This window comes from Lissotriton helveticus, chromosome 8, assembly GCF_964261635.1.
Source record: "Lissotriton helveticus chromosome 8, aLisHel1.1, whole genome shotgun sequence".
Lineage (NCBI taxonomy): Eukaryota > Metazoa > Chordata > Amphibia > Caudata > Salamandridae > Lissotriton > Lissotriton helveticus.
Genome location: NC_136069.1, coordinates 1,022,756,079 through 1,022,770,464, shown reverse-complemented (window position 1 = coordinate 1,022,770,464; position 14,386 = coordinate 1,022,756,079). Strand labels below are relative to the sequence as shown.

The window sequence follows — 14,386 nt, the reverse complement described above, 5'->3', positions numbered from 1 at the left end:
CATGCTAAACACTTTCGTGCCTCGTGAAAAATCTAGGACTGTTAACCTGGACCAAACCAATGGGTATGGAACTGTCTGGGTGTGCTCCTCAGAACTTCAGGACACCTGCTCTGTGTGGCACTTAGAAGGGCCGCTCATAGCATCTACAAATTGAAGTGAAAGTCTATTACTGCCCGTAAAGGATCCTTCTCTCTGACCTCAAGGCACACCTAGGTGCTCATTACAGTTCCAAGAGGGGTATCCTACGTTGTCAGTAAGAGCATTTGTTTTTCATGCCTACATAATCAAAGCTGTTTCTATTCTTAGTCATGGGTGACACTGCACCAGGTACTGGAAGGCCACTCTTTGATTCAAGATCTTGGTGGACCCACACACATACAGCCTGATTCATGTACAATCCGTTTTGCGTGGCCCTAATAGCGAATCATAGCGACTCGCTATTGAGGACACGCAAAACGGCATTCATGTAGGAATTGCTAATGAAATAGCGATTCCTACATGTTCTTTATTTGCGAGTAGCAATTTGCTACTCGCCAAAACTCCCCATTCATTCCTATGGGCCAAGAGGCCCATAGGAATGAATGGGGAGTATCCCTTATTTGCGAGTGGCAATTTGCTACTCGCAAATAAGATAGCGATTTTAAGGGTGCCAGGGGTGTCCAAAGGACACCCTGTTGCACCCCTAAAAAGCACATTTGAACAGGTGTTGCGCACACACATGTCCAAAGGACATGTGTGTGTGCAACATGCAACTTAGAAAAATGCTTTTAAAAGCATTTTTCTAAGTTTTTGCTATTTACCGAGAGGTCTGACCTCTCGGTAAATAGCGGCCCAAATTTGCAAAATCGCAATTTTTGAAAGTGTCATGAATAGCATTTAAGGAATCTCTAATAGAGATTCCTTAAATGCTAATTCTCGCATATTAGCTAATTCTTCATTAGCGATTTTTGCATTTGGGATTGTGAATCCCAAATGCCAAAATTGCACTCGCAAAAGGCAAGATTCTGAGAATCTTGCCCTTTGCGAGTGCAATTTAGCTTCATGAATCAGGCTGTATGTGACTTTAAAGATGCAAAAGCTGCAGTTTATTTAAAATCTCCTACAAGGTATGACCTCCATGCTTCCATTGAGTGTCCTGTCCTTTGTCTTGTAGTTTTACAGATCCTGTGGCCTGAGGGACATCTTTATTCTGGAAGTACAATTAGTTACTAGGTGTATCCCTCTAGCCACCTGTATTTAATGGTCCTATTGATCTGAGACTGGGCTTTGAGCTAGTTTCTCAGTCAATTTGGTGTTATTCTACAGTGTTGAAGTGGGTGGCTCTGCATGCTACCTTATGCCCTGTAAGCATGTGGGAGATTGAATACAAGTTATAAACTTCGATTTTTAACAAACCATGGATTCCTCTCATTTTCAAATAACACAACAGTGAATACCCATAGTTCAGCACACATGCTGTTGGGGGCGAGCAGGCAGCGGTCCATTGTACCCAGTGCTTAATTTGTAAAAATAAGTAAGTGCCAGGACCCTTGTCAGCAGACCACTGCAGCTCGCACTACATTTTGACCCTGGCATGGCTGTCATTGATCGCATCAGCATAACTACTAACTATCACACTCCTACAAGTGTGGTCAGTTAGACTATTTTAATGCCTCAAAGGGTACAAGAATGGCTTGGGCTGCAGGTAACAGTCATTTTAGTGTTTATTGAATTAATAATCAACAGTTGTATGGCTCCTCTCTAAATTAAACAAACAGTGCTACCATGCGGCCGACTGCCGCAAGCGCCCGTGTTGACAATTAAGTGCCGGTGCCGAGAACCGGAAACCATTGGCTCAAATTATGCACTGCGTGTACAACTGCCTGCTCTCGTGAAAAAGCCCAATAAATCATTCCCAGGGGGGTAGCTGGCCTCTCCGAGTCAGTTGTCATCACGATAATGTGTTAGTAACTTTTCAGTGGTTTGCGACCCCCTGTTGTTTTTACAAACCATTCTTCTCTACAATGGCAAATTACAATTTGGAATCTTTGCTGTATTATGCCCCCTCCTAATTGCAATTTGGAACAATTCGCAAAGCCCTTTCATAAATTGGAAAGGCTTTTCTAACTCTTAACAGCAGTTTAAATACATCGTCAAACACCATTTTCTGTCTCAAACCCTGTGACTTTGCACATTGCATGGTTTGCAGCAGCAAAGTTGTTCAGTACATCTGGCTGTCTAAGGCAGTGGCGTAACAAGGTCAGGTGGTACCCGATGCAGAACATTTCTTGTCACCTTCCCCACATTGAAATTATTAAAAGAAGGAAAAATAAGATACTTAAAGCTTCGCCTTTCTGTTTTTTTCTGCGCACCACTCGTTTGAAATAATATTCCTTTTTTTTAAAGTGTTTTTAGCCCCCAAATTATTATTTTTATTTTAAAAACACATATTTTTGCCATTTTGTCACCCCCCTCAGTGATGAGACCCGGAGCAGCCTTCACCCACCACACTCCCCTTCCTATGCCGCTGGTCTAAGGGCAGTTGGTAAACCATCTGCAAGGTTGAGGTATACATGTCAATTGTTTCTGCATTGTTCTGTACCCTTTGGAAGGAATATTTGCCTCCCCTATCCTCCAGATTATGAACCCTTCAAAACAAGCTACTGAAACTTTCAGATTCCCACATGATTTGTGGCCTGTAGAAATACTCCAGAGGAGATTATAGTGTTGTATTTCTTTTTTGTCAGACATACATATATTAATAGATACTTGAAGTGTGCATAATCCAGTAATAAAGGAGGTTATCTAAGAATCCATTTATAAGTGCAACGTTATACATGTCTGCCCTATGCAGCTTAAAAATAACACATTAAAAACTCCCTTTTAAAAAAAGGCTAATACATACACACTGATTAGGCAACAAAGTGGAGAGAGCGATAAAAGAAAACATAGGGACTAGGCACTCTCCTGTCCTATCCAGTACTTATAACTCTAAAAGCAATGTTCAACACTGATTCTATCATGTACACTTCCATAACCTCATTGGTTTAATTTGGATACAGTAAAATCCCAGTTATACATCAATAGTAACATTTCATACAAGTATCAAAGAATAACACAGCATTTTTGACGGTTCACTGCATCTCAGTGTCTAGAATATCAGCATACATAGCAGTACAGATAGCAGGTAAACAACGTGAGCAGCTATTTAACGATTCCAGTTCATTATAGGCTATTCGGGTGTTGCCTGCGGTATTACTAGTAGCGAACCAACTCCCACAGTAGGCGTCCCGTTTGCATGTGAGAGTGTACTGGGGCCTCAACATGGCAGGTCATTGTCTATGTCACATACTGGGGCATCATTGTTCACCCGGGGGGCCCCATATTCCATAAAAGGAGGGCGCCCTACTCCTCAGTTTGTGTAAAGGCCGCAATTACCTCTATCCATTGTGCCGCGAACGCATCTTTACGCAAGGCCCAGTCTTCCCCCTGGTCTCCACACCTTTCTCCCACCTAATGAGGTGGGCCTTCCGGGGACTTGCAGTGTAGTGCAATGTCCCTGCGGGGTACAGTCAGAACTAGCTCTACAAATCTATTACCAGTCTCAGTCAGAACTAGCTCTACAAATCTATTACCAGTCTTCCTTGCAGTCTGTCAAGCATATAAACCAAGCAGGCAGATTTCTGCGATGTTCATATACCACCTATTGAGGCTTATCCTCAGGTCAGAAGTCACCCCTGCTTAGAAGCGGGCAACCACTGGGAAGTTCGATACCATATGTGCGAAATATGCATCAGCAATAGCACATCTAGGGCAACTCAGATTGTTAACCTGCATCATTACATTCATCTTGTGGGGCGTGAGGTACGTCGTGTGCAAAAAATTAAATTGCGTGAACTTCAGCCATGTGTTCTTGGAGACCGTATGTTTGCGTATGCTCAATAGTCAGTTCCCACTCTGTGTCCCTAAACAGCCTACCTAGAAAGCCCTCTCATATGACATGTACATCTTGTAGGTTGTCAGAGATCATGGAGACCAACACCTTATACAGCCATGAAATCAGTTGGTGCCAGTCACGGAAGGTTAGTATAGTCTGCAGCAGTTCGTTCACCTGAGGCTCAAGGCCTGTCTCTCCTGACATGCTATGTGGTGCCTGCATTACGGCCCAATACATCAAGAATAGTGCACTAGGTAGCTATTTTCAGCTTCCAAACTTTCCAGGCTCCTAAGGGCTCCCCCGAATAAAGATCCTCAAGGGTCCTAATGTCCGCTATTGTCTAGTCCCTCATACCACTGGCTGCAAAGTATCCTTTCCTTGATGTTGGTAATCCCACTAAGGGCAGCGCTGGCCCACCTTAGCCATTATATACTGATTAGGTGGAATATGCATAGATCTTGGTAACAGGGAAAAAGTAGCAAAACTGAAGTGTAATCGCAGGTGGTTTCCAAGACTGGCGAAATTCTCTCCCACGCCTCCTTCTGGCATTGTACCAGTTTCTGGCAGTACCACTGTGCATGATACGTATTGGAATATCAATGTTAAAATCCTCTGAGTCTTCTATTCGTTCATGGAGCCTCAACCGCCTCGCTAACACGTTAGTCCTTGCGAAGGGTGCCCGTGCACAATTTAATAAAATGCAGTTCAACCCAAGTTGCTTATTCTCCAGGTAGGACACATGCTACCCGGGGCATTAGATCGATTACCTAAAGTTACTTTCGGTTGCCATCAAGTTGGTCAGAAGAGTGAGCAAGTTTTAGTTGGATGTAGCGAGAAGGAAAATCTGGGTTCTCTAAAATAGTGAGTTTGATCCCATTCATTGTTCATTCCCATAAATTCCGAATTTTGATGTCCAGTGAAAGCTATATTTTCCTAATTTCTTATTTTGACAGGACGTGAAGGTTAAAGAGCACGTTCACGACTCTGATATCAGAAGGACTGTAAAGTTGAATGTGGATAGGGAAATTGTGTTAAAAGCAGTCACCCGGGCAACTGAAGTACGTAGATCTTTAGTGCACCTTTTGTGTGCTGTTTAGTGACCATCTGCCGTTCCTACAACCACTAACTATGGGACATTTTAAATAGAACCAGTCACCAGGTACAGGGCCCCTAGGGATATTGGTAGATGAGTGGTTGTGTATCAAAATGAGAAGAGGCAGTGTTTAGGGATATATTAAGAAACGATCATGCTCTAAAGATGAAAATGTACATGAATTACATACTTTTGTTAAAATGCATGATCAAGCACTGTTTGTTTTTGGCTCCCATCCAGGTGGTTAGATCGTAATTTTGTTTTTTTCCATTCACTTTTTTTTTAACGTCCGATTACACCCCTGACTCAAGGAAGCTTTAGTGCACATTACAATACAAGCCAGGTTGTAGGACATAGTATGAGGAGCAAAAAAAGTCCACACTCCTCTTTGTCGCAGGGCAAGGTGGCATTTCCACATCTGCAAGCCCTTTAAAATGGTGTAGTTTTTAAGCAGAGGCTTTAATAAAGGGGGGCACATCCAGCTTTACTGATTTTGATAACACAGCCCTCTCACACCCCCAGTCTGGTGACACTGTATATGGGGAATGCCAGGACGGCTAGTTTCATGAGTTAAACTTGTAACGTTATGAAATAGTTTGCAGCTGAATACCAGCAAGTTGGAAATTCTTCTCGTAGGCAGGGACGTTCACGCCTGTAGAGACCACTGGCGGCCCTCTTCCCTTGGGACTCTCCCTGTCCCAAGTCGGTGGTTAAGAGTTTAGATGTTTGGGTCGATAATGCCCTAACTTTTGAAGCACAGGCGAAAGCGATGACGGGCACCTGTTTTGGTCTGCTATGTGCATGGTCTCTAACCCATTCTGGGTTTCTTCGACCCCCCCACATTCGTCAATTCATCGTTCAGGCTGATATTATCTGCAACATCCTTTTCCTGGGAGATAATGAGCCTGTGATTAGAAGGCTTCAATTGGCTCAAAATGCAGCTGCAAGGTTGCTGTTTTCCCTTCCTAAATACTGGTAAACTGCAGATGCTAATTTCAAATCACACTGGCTCCAGGTGGATAAGCATGTTCAGTGTAAGGCACTATGCATGGCTCACAAGATCTTCTTTTCTCAGGGGGGCACCGTTTTATCTAATTTGTTGATTCCACACCTCTCCTCGCGGTCTTTGGGCTCTGTTGATCATAATTTAGCTTGTGTGCCACGTGTCAGAAGAGCAAGTGCGGGCGGTCGGTCGGGCTTTTCGCTCCAAAGCCCCTGCACTCTGGAATGCCCTCCCTCTTTCTTTAAGACTCATCCAGACCCACTTGTCCTTTTGGAAATCGCTGAAGACCTGGTTGTTCGCCATCTAAATGTCCCGCTGGTTTTCTTCCTTTTCCCCCGGGTGTCTCTTTCACAGTTGTGGCTTTCTGACGAAACCAGCGCTGGAACGCCCCGTCGCTGAGGCAGCCGTGCACTCTGCAAATCACATAACTTATGTTGGATCCACACTGTCAATCGCTACTAGTGACGCTGCTGTATTATGAGGCTTATCAGTTGAATTTCTTGTGAGTGGACTCCTAACCCCAGTAATTTTGTTTCACATAGCTGCAGTGACAAATGTTTAGGCTGTGCTCACAACTAGTGAAATGTGGGAGTCGGCCGTGAGCTTTCACTGTTGTGGAACTATTTGCACAGTTGTTTAACCCCTTGCATGCTGCCGCGATTCTGCGCCTGTGCGGCACTTTTAACCACATCGATGCTATGCATTTTCCCCTCCTGTGCTGAGTTTTTCTCATTCCCATGTTTCATGACGAGCTGGGCTCGTCATGAGCGTGCGAGGAGGCTACCTCATGACGAGCCCAGCTCGTCATGAGCGTGGAAGGGGTTAAAGAGTGGGCGGGTTCATAACGGCCCCCAGCCGTCATCAGCACACGAGCGCCGTAGTGCATGACGGCTGAGGGCCGTCATCAGCATGCAAGGGGTTAATGAATGTCGACAAATGTTCCAAAAATAAAACCCTTACCATTAAGAATATGTAGCAAACATCTGCAGTGTATTTCTTTCCGTATTTGGTTCTGTTGCCTCGGTTTTTTTCAGAGTGCTATTTTCTCAGTTGTTTGTTAACCTGCACGAGAATAAACCTCATAGAATCCTTTTTTATTGTCGGTTTTGGATAATTTCTACAAACTAAGTTAATATATTACGGCAGATTTAGAATCGATTACTTTGTTTTACTTAACACATACATTAAGGCTCCCGATGTATTTTAATTTCATAAGTACGCATAGAAAAAGCACAGAAATTTACGCATAGAAAAATCTACAAAGGCATAGCTATCATGAGAGGAGCGAAACAAGGGTTTGTGGGACCCACTGCACTCTAGTTAAGATTCTCTTACTGTCAGTTGAGGAACAAGTGGGACCCATTTTCATTGCTTGCATAACGACCCGAGACCTCTTTGCCACCCCACTGTCTTCGTGTTTTTCAATTTTCTAACATAAATTAGCAGGTAGCTGGCAGTGGCTACAGGTACAATAACTTTAACAGTGGTGTGGGGGGATTTGCAAGTTTTCTTTGTTTTGCCAAATATTTCAATACATTGTCTTTATTGTGTGTTTTTCATCGAAGAGCTTCCAGCTAGCACGTGCTTCGTCCGGCATCACCGCCAAGGCCTTCTCAGTGTTAGAAAATATGCGCACAATAAGGACCTTTAGTCTAACAATTAACGTAAATCTAGAGATATCGCGTACGAGGAATGAACTGTAGAAATCATTGCGCTGCATCATTAAGAGTCCTTTGCCAACACCTGATAAAATAGTTCACAGGCATTACCCCGATTCCCATAGAAAGGTGTGTGAGTAGGAATGCTTCAGTTTAATGTTGAGGATTCATGCAGTGTAATACCTTAAGGTACCCTTAGTTTCATAGTTCATAGAAGAAAGAAATTGCAACCGTAATAGTGAGGGAACGCTTTTGAAGTTGTCACCAGACCGGTAGAAATAAGAGTATAGTGAAGTGGGCCCCAAATGTAGTACACAGGACACCAGACGGGTATAAATTAGAGTAGTTAAGTGCACCCCAAATAAGGTACACAACACACCTTAAAATATTTGATATATACGTTTGTATGTATTGAGGAAAGTGTGTCTGCAGAATGAGTAGAGCCAACCACTGCTCCTTCATACCCAATAGGTTGTTTTCTCATAAGCCCTGTCAAGGTAGCTTTTAGGCTGAATAGCATGAGTAGACAGGGTCCACGGCTGTGGAGTGTAGAAGGGACACTCTCCAGTAATTGAAATGCTATGGTCTTTGGTGCTGTAGTAGGACTTGATGCTCTACTCCTAGTTCAGAAGTAGGTGTGTGTGTTTGTCTTACTGAGACTGGAGCAGGAGAGCAACCAGCTTCTGTGATCGCTTTTTCTTCTCGTTGAAAATAAAGATGTGTGGTGAGATGGCGATTTCTGAGTGTGGCTAGATCAAGGTGACCGTTTCACTTCTGGCAGGAATTCAATGGTTTTTAGGGCGTTGGGGGCTATCAATCTGTTATTCATGTGTAATTTATGTTAGGGATTTCTGTGTGTATCCCTGAGGACCCTGAATGGCAGGGTGTACTCCTAGCTAGTAGAGGCTTTCAATGCGTAAAGGAGGCCCACGGGGTCTCTGATAGGCTATGGAATGTGTTTTAATTTTGGAATTTAGGTGACAGCATAGACACGTTAGTGGGTCAGAATATCATTCGGGCAATTTAATATTGTTTATTTAATCTACGAAAGATGTGTTCATGGGGGGCTTGATCATGCGGTAGTTGGATGGGATGTCTCACTGAGCTTTATGTCATTTTGGCCTTCCATAGCCATTCCCCCAGCCCAGTGAGCTTCTCTGAGTTCAGGTGCATTCAGCTGGGGTCAGGGCTTCTCCCACAGAACAAGAAAGTGACCTTTGAAGAGCTTACCGTTACTGGAGTGAGCCATCCACACTTCAAAGAAGTAAATGTGTTCATTGGTGGTCTCAGACGTTGCGAGTGACCAACAACTCAGTTTCCAGCTTAACGAGTGGACTGTTCTCGCCAAGATTTGTTTCAATAAAAGATTGGAATCATTGCAAATTCTAAAAGAATAGTTAACATCTGATTGATAGACTGGCTTGGAAAACCTGACAGATCCCTCCTGTCGAAGTCCAGAGTCTTGCATTTGGAAGGAAATGCACTTAGCTTCTGGGTTACAATTTGACATTGAGATGGGCAATGCATCTACCCATGAGGAGGAAGATGGAAGAAAGTGACAGCTGAGGAGCAGTTAAGGATCACAGTGCATGAAGACTTACATTGAAGCTTAATTTTAAGAAGGGAACAATGCAACACTAAGATGGGTGATTTATCTGCTCCTGATGCCAGCCCTGCTTCTGCTCCGAGAAGGAGGTAATCACAGAGGCTCCGGCAGGAATTTGGTCACTCATGGAGACCAGGCTAGCATGTTACACCCAGGTCACTTGAGACTGGTTGTGTGAAACAAAATTTGGCAGTTTAGGCAGATGGTTGAGGTTCAAACTCGTATGGAGTGCAATGAGAAAATGGGCTCCCCTGTTACCTTAATTAGCTGTTTCATTTCACCTCTTTTTCTTTTTGTTGTCAATTTTATATTGTCTGTGTTCCTATGTTTTGGCATTTCATGTTATTTTCTGCATAAAGGCATGTGATTCCATACCTCCTGTTAGAAATGGGGGGGTCTCTAGATACTCCATGTCTCTGGGAGCACCTAAATACACAACAAAGAAACTTCAAGTCCTTCAAAACTGTGCAGCTCAGTTGCTGCTCTGTATTCCTAGAACTCAATCGGCTAAGCCAGGTCTGAAGACATTACACTGGCTGCCATCCGGGAGAGAATAAAATTTAAATCCCTCTGTGTAGCCTACAGACTCTTTGGGGGAAAGTCCCTTCTATTAATAGCTCACATCACTTTCTACCGTCCTAGGAAACTCTTCCGCTCTGCGAACCTGAGTTTAGCCGATATCCTTAAAATCCGAAGGATGCGACATAGGGGTAGTTCCTTTTCCTACAATATAGCTAGACTCTGGAATACCCTTCCCCTTGCACTTGCGCTCAGAGACTCGCCATCTCCCGTTTCAGAAGCATCTTAAAACCTGGCTTTTCCAGAATACCATCCTGTAAGCCATCAAACCTTCCCCCAAGCACTGGGATGCCTAAGGATAGCTATGTGTTTAATAAATGTTAATTAATAATAATAATAGTTGGCAGTGGAATGCACTCTGTCCAAGTAGGGACCCTTCCTTCTGGTCCGGGCAAGGGAGTTACACACCCAAGATAACCCCTGCTTACCCCCTTTGTAGCTTGGCACAAGTAGTCATGCTTAACCTAGAGGCAATGTGTAGAGCATTTGTACATAAAACTCCTTGTAACACAGTGAAAACACTACAAATGGATACCACACCAGTTCAGAAAAATAACCAATCTTTATCTAAACCAAACAAGACCAAAACCACAAAAATCCAACATACATAAGCAAAGATATCACTTTATAAATGTTCAAGCAATTCAGTCCATAGAACTATATGGATGCGTTGATTTTAGCTCAAAGTACCTTTGATGCGTCTAAATCAGAGACGAAAACGGCTGCAAAGGAAGGAAGCATGAGAAAACAGGGATGCGTAGAATCTTGAGTTCCAGGGGAATGGAGGCGTCCTTTCTGCTGCATGCAGGAGAAGTGATGCGTCAATTCCTCACTGCGAGGAGAAGCAAAGCGTCAAATTCCAAAAGTGGCTTGTTACTGCAGGGTAATGCGCTGGAAACTTTTCGCCCAGGTGCAATGCGTGGAAAATGCAGACGCGCTGGGGTCGATGTGCCGAAACAGGCGCTGCGGCGTTTCTTCCAGCTCCAAGCAAGTGATGCGTCGGATCTTTCAGCCGCACAGCAGAACCTTTGCCGGAGACATGGTGCTCTGGACTCGAGCTGCGGCAATTCTTCCAGCCGTGAACAGTCGATGCAGCAGTTTTTCAGCCGCAGCGTTGTGCTGGTTTTCAACCGCACGTCAAACTTGCAACGGGAAAAACAGTGTTGAAGGGTGTTTGTGTGGATTTTCAGCTCTTGATGCAGCAAAACCACCTCCAGTGGCCCAGAACTGGAGTTGGCCCACTTGGCAGGCCAGAACTCCCAGCAGAGGAGTTCAGGGGAGCTGCAGATTAAGTTTTTGATGGCCCGAGAGTTCCAACAGGAGGCAAGTACACGCAGGTCCTTGGAAAACCTTGATAATCAGGATAAGAAAGTACAGTCCAGTCCTTCCTCTGCCCAAGACGGAAGCAGCAGGCCAGTACAACACCTCATCAGCAGAGTGGCAGTTCTCCTTCTATAGCTTCTCTAGCTCTTCTTCTTGGCAGAATCTCCTCTTGATCCAGAAGTGTTCTAAAAATGTGGGGTTACAGTTGCAATACTTGTACTACATTTCGCCTTTGAAGTAGGCATACTTCAAAGGATAGTCTTTGTAATGCACAGATCCTACCTTACCCATACCTGGCTCCAGACACACTAGATGGGGGGGGAAACATCATTGTGAGAGGACAAGCACAGCCATATTCTGGTGTCAGTGACAACTCCTCCCACCACTGTAGCTCAAGAAGGCCCATCAGCCAGGTGATGGGCAATCAGGATAGGCAGGGCACACCTCTGCTCCCTCTGTCTGACTGTCTAGAGAGACTGCACAAACAGCTCAACTATTAGTCTAAACTAAACGTGGATTCCACAGGCAGCTAAAGGCACAGGATGGTAAAGCAAAAAAATTCCCACTTTCTAAAAGAGTCACTATAACAATTATTTATGATTTGTTTGGTCATTTTCCTTCTCTTCTTCAGTTATCCAATAAGAAACCACTGTGCCCTTATTTAGTCTATGTTGTCTGTAGTGTTATTTTGGTTTCACATGTACACTTGGGACACTGTGCACCTTGTTTGTGTCTTTATATTCACATGACTATGTGACAAATTAAATATGATTGAATGCTATTAATGTTTTGAAGTAAAACATTCCTTAGATGTATATAATTGGTTGTGTATTTCTTTTCGCCATCCCTGTCAACCCTCTGTGTTAGTGCAAATTGCTATCAAGCTACATACCAAGTGTATATTATAAAGTATTATACCACAGGAACTGTTGTTCTTTGATATATCACTTTCTAAAAGCGGCATTTTCAAACACACAATTTAAAAGTACCTTTACAGAAAGATGTGTTTTTAAATTCTGAGTTCAGGGAACCCAAACACCAAATCTCTCTATCTTCCCAATTGAAAGTTACACTTGTAAGGTGTTACAAGGCAGCTTTAATGATAACCTATTAGAGAGAGAGAGTCCTTGCTATAGTGAAAAAACTAATTTTAAGTATTTCCCTATCATGACATATAAAACACACCAGTACATGTCCTACCTTACACATACAGTGCACCCTGACCATAGGGCTACCTTTGGCCTACCTTAGAGGTGCATTACATGTAATAAGAGGGAAGATTTGGACGTGGCAAGTGCCAGGCCAACAGGGCAGTTTAAAACTGCACTTGCAGACATGGCAGTGGCAGTCCTGAGACATGTTTACAGGGCTATTAATGTGGATGGCACAATGAAAGCTGCAGGCCAACTAGTAGCATTTGATTTACCGGCCCTGGGCACACAGTGAACTTTATTAGGGACTTACAAGTAAATCAAATATGCCAATCATCGGTTACCAAACATAATCACAATTTACACAGTGAGCCTTGCACTTTAGCACTGATCAGCAGTGATAAAGTGCCCAGAGTTTAAAAACCAATAAAAACGAAGTCCAGCAAGCAGTCAGACATACAGGAGGTAGAGGCAAAAAGCCAGGAGAATCCACACCAAGGATGCCAGGCCTAACACCTCCCCTGGACCTGTAGTCCACTCATTTACCCTCACAAATATTGAAGTGGTGGTTATTACACAATATAAGTGCATCACAAAGTACTTGGGGGATAACCACTTAGGAGGGATTGAAGTAATAATATTGCATTGGTTATCTGGGGTTTGCTGTGTCTTTCTATTCTTCAAAACATCAATAAAAGTAATTTGATTTAAAAAAAAATACATTGGGGGAAAAGCTACCATAAAGTGATTGGTGTTGCGGTCATGGCCAGTTGTAGATAGTGGGTTGTGTATATAAAATTGCCTTGTTTATTGCTATGACTAGACTGTGTAAATGGGAATTTATGTTTTTGTGAGAGCTGGGCTTTAATGGAGAGCAGCTTGCAAGTTCAGTAGTCAGGGATTGTGAGATCTTCTTGGATACAACAGGTAAATGACTTGCCAATTGAAGGATTTGTTCTACATAAGGTGTTGTTTCACATAGGAATATGATGGTTTGTGCAAGTGGTGGGGAGGTGGCAGAAGAGGATTTTGTATGATGTAATTGGTGTCGCGCCTATCCGCAGAAAAGGACAGGTGGACTTTTTGGGGATGGTCATGATGTGATCGAGAGAAGTGTGCATGTATTAGTTCATCCAAGATGGGTAGTGGGATGGGAGCAAAGTCTTACCATCATGGTACCCATACAGATACTCAGGGAGATATTCCAGAAACTGAATAGGATGCTTACAGGGTTAATTTGTGGAAGTGGTAGATATCCTGCATGGATAGCTGACCAAGAAGCTACTTCCTGTAGATAAGGGTGATCTAGCAGTCCTAGATATGGGGATTATTTCCCGGCTGCACAGCTGCAGTGGGCAGTTAGACAGAGAAGCAGTTTATTTGAGGGATTCTAGCGATGGGGGCTGCTGACTGCCTCCGCAGGCAATATTCACACACCTGTTGTATCCCTCCAAGGGTCCCCAAAGGCAATTGGAAGATACTTTGATAACGGTGCTATGTTATGCGTGGACAAGTGCACTACAGAGAATGCACACTAAGCCTCCTTACACATGTGAAATCTCTATCATGGTCTTGCAGGTGCTCCTCCGTCGGGGAAATTGATGCAAGACCTTTTTTCTCCCGATCCCTCAATTCAGTCCAGTCGGAAGCTTCTAAACAGGGGATCATCTTGGCTGGTTTCAGAGAACTAACTGAAGAATAGATGCCAGGTGGACATTTTTTTAATGTCGGGCAGTAGCTGCATTTGTTCACAAGTGGTGGAAACACGGTACACTGGAACCTGCAGTTCACTCTTATCCAAGCAGTTTGTATACAGTTGATTTTAGAGACAAAGCTTTCACATCACTTGTACAGATCATTGCTCACACAAGCTAAAGCTGTTCGGTCATCATTTCTCGCCAAATAAGGGTAGGATATAAAATACCCACTGACCGATGGCGCATGGTCTAGTATATTGCAACATACACCGAAAATATCCAAGAACCCCTGGTTCATGTTAATACAATATTATCTGCATAGGGTGTATATTTCGCCTAAGAGGATAATCTGAATTTTTC

General features: G+C 43.6%; 1 protein-coding gene across 2 annotated transcripts in view; it reads left to right on the top strand.

The window, feature by feature from the left end:
* RAB9A (RAB9A, member RAS oncogene family) overlaps positions 1-14,386 on the top strand; it is a 223,902-nt gene that overhangs the window by 95,782 nt on the left and 113,734 nt on the right. Inside the window, exon 1 of one of the 2 annotated variants that reach the window (XM_078657857.1) lies at positions 4,005-4,061. The exons of the other annotated variant lie outside the window; for it this stretch is intronic. The gene's annotated coding sequence lies outside the window, so the exon portion shown is untranslated. Of the gene's footprint in view, positions 1-4,004; positions 4,062-14,386 lie in introns of those variants that run through there. 2 annotated transcript variants of the gene reach the window in all.